The sequence below is a fragment of the Ctenocephalides felis genome, unplaced genomic scaffold (genome assembly GCF_003426905.1).
Source record: "Ctenocephalides felis isolate EL2017-DRISC unplaced genomic scaffold, ASM342690v1 CF-g0.4_SCAFFOLD_01604, whole genome shotgun sequence".
NCBI lineage: Eukaryota > Metazoa > Arthropoda > Insecta > Siphonaptera > Pulicidae > Ctenocephalides > Ctenocephalides felis.
In genome coordinates this window covers 13634480-13638832 of record NW_020537758.1, presented here as the reverse complement: position 1 = coordinate 13638832, position 4353 = coordinate 13634480, and positions in this window count along the sequence as shown.

The window sequence follows — 4353 nt, the reverse complement described above, 5'->3', positions numbered from 1 at the left end:
TTATAGACAATCAATTAGTTATAAATTTTTCTAGAAATATTTTTTATGACTAAAGGTCTTTGGCTGGTCTAATGTATACATGTACATGTATATGTACATATATTTATTATGTCTGTGGGTGTTAAAGTAGTTAATTTTGATATTAAGATATATATCTTAGACGATACATCAAATGAAAAACAAAAATTTAGAATTTAGAATACGTTTTGATATAAGATTTTTTGTGTGATTTGGTAGGATAATTTGGCACTACCTGGAGCAAATTAGCACCAAGTTAGATTAAGTATGTCATGATTATTTTATATACATAAAGAAAAAAGTGTACAAAAAATATCGATGTCTAATAAAATCATCGTTAAATCAAAAAGTTTTAAATCCACTTAATTTTCAAACTGAAATAACTGGAAATATTAATGCAAGCGCTGTAAACTTAAACAACGAGATTATTTATGGCAAAGCTCTAAAGCACATAATTTAGTACTACCATTCATACACTAAATTGTCTTCAACGAAAAAACTTTTTTTGGTTTAAATAGAGTAATAGAATAAAGCAGAGTAAAAGAACATGAATATTTTTTTTATTTGAAAATTTGCTTTATTTGACTTGAATACATACATTGATTTTTACATAAAGATATAAATTGTATACACCTATTCTAGGAATATCATAATATAATATTGTTTGCATTTATATATATATATATATATATATATATATATTTGTTTCAATTAATTTATATAAGTATGAAAAGAGCTATTAAAAACATACTGCAAGGGACATGAATAATATAGATAAATTACAGAATATTTTTGCAAGAATATTGATTGGCGAATTGATGAAGTAATTATGATTGGCTCCGAGGCTTATTATGAGTTTTGAGTTCGCATTATATAAGATTAATGATTGAATTATCATACTTCATTTACAAAAGCATGAATGTTTCAATAAAAAACGAATGTGAGTCCGTTTCCATCTGATTTCCTCTATCGTATCGGCCAGATGAAGAATAACGACCTATACAAAAGAAATGTATCGGCAAAACAATAGAGCCAATAAAACCCACGCTTTACAGCCATGTTATTGCAAGTATTGGATTTCGGTTCACGATGTTATATGAAGGTTCTCTTTGCCGAACAACGGTCGAATGAAAAGTAAAGTCGGTGTCGACTTCTTCGAGTCAGGCCAGGCCAGACTGGGCAAAACACCGACTACTACTACTGGCTGGAGAGATGCGATCCTTTCCCGAGGATATAAAGGAATAGAAATAGAATAAAGGAAAAGTTGATGGAATATTACAGACTAGGTACGACGACGGTGCACAAACTGTAATATTGTGGTTTGATTTAGTACAAAGAAACTGGAAAAGTGGAAAAGTGATAGAAAATACATACAATCTCTGGAAGATTTTGAACATGCTTAATTATACACTAACTATCTGAAGAAGAAGTTCGTTTTTGCGAAAAAATCCGATTTGCTGATTTGACGTTTTTTTCGACGTTTCAAATCATTCTGAAGCGAATGAGACAAATTTTTTTCAATAGCGATCAGAATACAGGACATTTTGACTGGTGTCATTCACTCGCACGCATATATGCACACTTTCAAACAGACATATCAATTAATCTGATAAATATTATATTGATCATTAGAGAATCACTTCAATAAATAATTCTACTATTATGTTTATATAAAGTTGTGGATTTCTAAGGTTCATATAAAGTTCTGGGAGACTACAGAGTTTGTATGATATTATAGTTTATGAGACAAAATTTGAAAAAAGTATATGTATGGCTATGTGAGTCCATTTTGGACTTTTTGTCGATATGATTTTTGTCTGATCTGGTTTAAAAAATTTAAAAGCCTACATAACTCGATAAGGACTAGCGTTTGTTCCAATTAGCTGATTTTCGTTTTATCGATGTTTCAAGTCATTCTGAATCGATTGAGACCAAATTTGAAAAAAGTATGTGTGCGTATATGGGAGGAGCCTATTTTGGACTTTTTGTCGATATGATTTTTGTCTGATTCGGTTTAAAAAATTTAAAAGCCTATATGACTCGATATAAGAATTAGTTTGTTATAATTTGCTGATTTTGTTTTCTCAACGTTTCAAGTCATTCTGAATCGATTGAGACCAAAGTTATTATGTGTGAGTGTATATGTGTATATGTGCCCATTATTGACTTTGTTTGTCGACGTTTTGACAAAAATGTCTGATTCGGTTTCAAAAATTTAAAAGCCTATATTACTCTATGTGGACTAGCGTTTGTTCCAATTTGCTGATTTTATGTTTTCTCGACGCTTCAAGTCATTCTGGATCAATTGAGACCAACTTTGAAAAAAGTGTGTAAACCTATTTTGGACTTTTTGTCGACGTTTTACCAAATACGTCTGATCCGGTTTCAAAAATTTTAAATCCAATATAACTCAATGAGAACTCGCGTTTGTCACTTGTCTGCAATAATCGGCCAAGCCGTTTCTTTGTAATTAGCAAAAACTGCAAAATGTTTCGTCTCCGTTCTAACCCATAATTATGAATTATTTTTAAAAATTCAAAAATTGTTTTAACGATATTGATTGAGAATCGCTTTGATTAGTTTCTAGTAAAGATCTACTGGGCCGTTCTTTGGTAATTATTATTGAAAAAAAGTTCTTCGACGGCTTTTATAAAACTTTGTATGACAATATGATTTCGTAGTATGAAATAACATACTAAAATATTATGGGCCTAGGATCAGCGGTTCCCACAAATTAAACAAAAAATATCTAAATTTGGCTTTGCGGATTCTTATCAGAATTTATGCTGATCTCTAATTACATAAAATATATCAATAATTAAATAAAATATATTTTTAGAAAATGTGTTCAACAAATTAATTTGTTTTACAACTAGTTAAGTTTACAATGTATAGCTCTGCATCTTTATGGAAGTATTTGATAAAAAGGAGGTTGCTTTATAAAGCATGATTTTCAACAGAACTATCTTTATTTGTTTATTATACTAATATCCTTATTTATTTTTACTAATTACTAAAAAAATAGTTCTAAATTGGTAACTAAAATACTGGATATAACTATAATGGAATTATAGAGCATCAAATATTCAATAATGTGCTACTGAAATTTATCAAATTTGTATGTATTTATATTTATTAAAATAAGAATTTTTTCGGTTAAACAGTTGACTAAGCTTATTTATTTCTGCTAATTACAATTAATTATTAAGTTGTATAGACATACTTAATTCACAAAAATACTAATGCACATACAAAATTACTAATCAACTTCGTACTACATTGGTAGTCAAATCACCGAAGGTAACTAAATTTCTATTTTAGAGAATGAAATTTTCAATGAAATTCATCAAATTCTCACTTAGTCTCCCCATTGACTAGTGGTTAGAGTCATGGAATTTCCAAAAATTTTAAGTAAAATATCTACACCTTTTATTTCTTCGATTCATGCAACCCGGTTCCAATTATTTAGAAAGTAGTAACTTTTTATTGTATTCCTCGAAATGCGATATCGGCGGGCAGGCTGCCATTTATATAAGGGTTTTATAAACGACCAAAGAAACATGCTATAAAAACAAAAACATAAATTTTTGTTTTATGAAAGCATATTTTAACGTTATATTTTATATGCGCACCTGATCCCCGATTCACCGCATGTTTTTCAAACGGTTGATGTATCATCGTAATTCGTATTCTGGATGTCATGAACTTTTCATAGTAGAGATATGGTAATTTTGCTAAATATATATATATATATATATATATATATATATACATACAGGGCCGGTCCTGGGGTCCTTAGCGCCCGCATGCAACTTTTTTTCTAGCGCCCCCATCCCCTATTAATAATATCTGTTTTAACAGTTTATCAACAAAATTATATAAATACTTACATATTTTTTTTCAAATAAATTTTTAATTATTTTGGATTTTGTACAGAAAAAATTAGATATAAACTAAAAGCGTATAAAATATATTGATTTTAAATTTATTTAGAAAATCGAGGCGATTCGCGGGTTGATTATAATCAAATATTTTTAAAATACCAATTATTTTTAACGTATGTGCAATATTAAAAATGAAAACATTTTACTTATTTATTATGCGATTTATTCTATTGAGCAAATCATGCCAAGAGAGCTAAAAAAACTAGCTTTTTATTTTCAATCATAACACTCGTATTTTATGTTGGATTTTCTAAATTTCAATTTAATTTAATTTTTTATCATTTACAATATCCAAAATTGCGTCGTGAACTTCTCCTTTATTGAAAATATTACACATTTCCTAAACTATGTTAATAAAAACTTATTATATTTGATATGTATTATTTCTGCC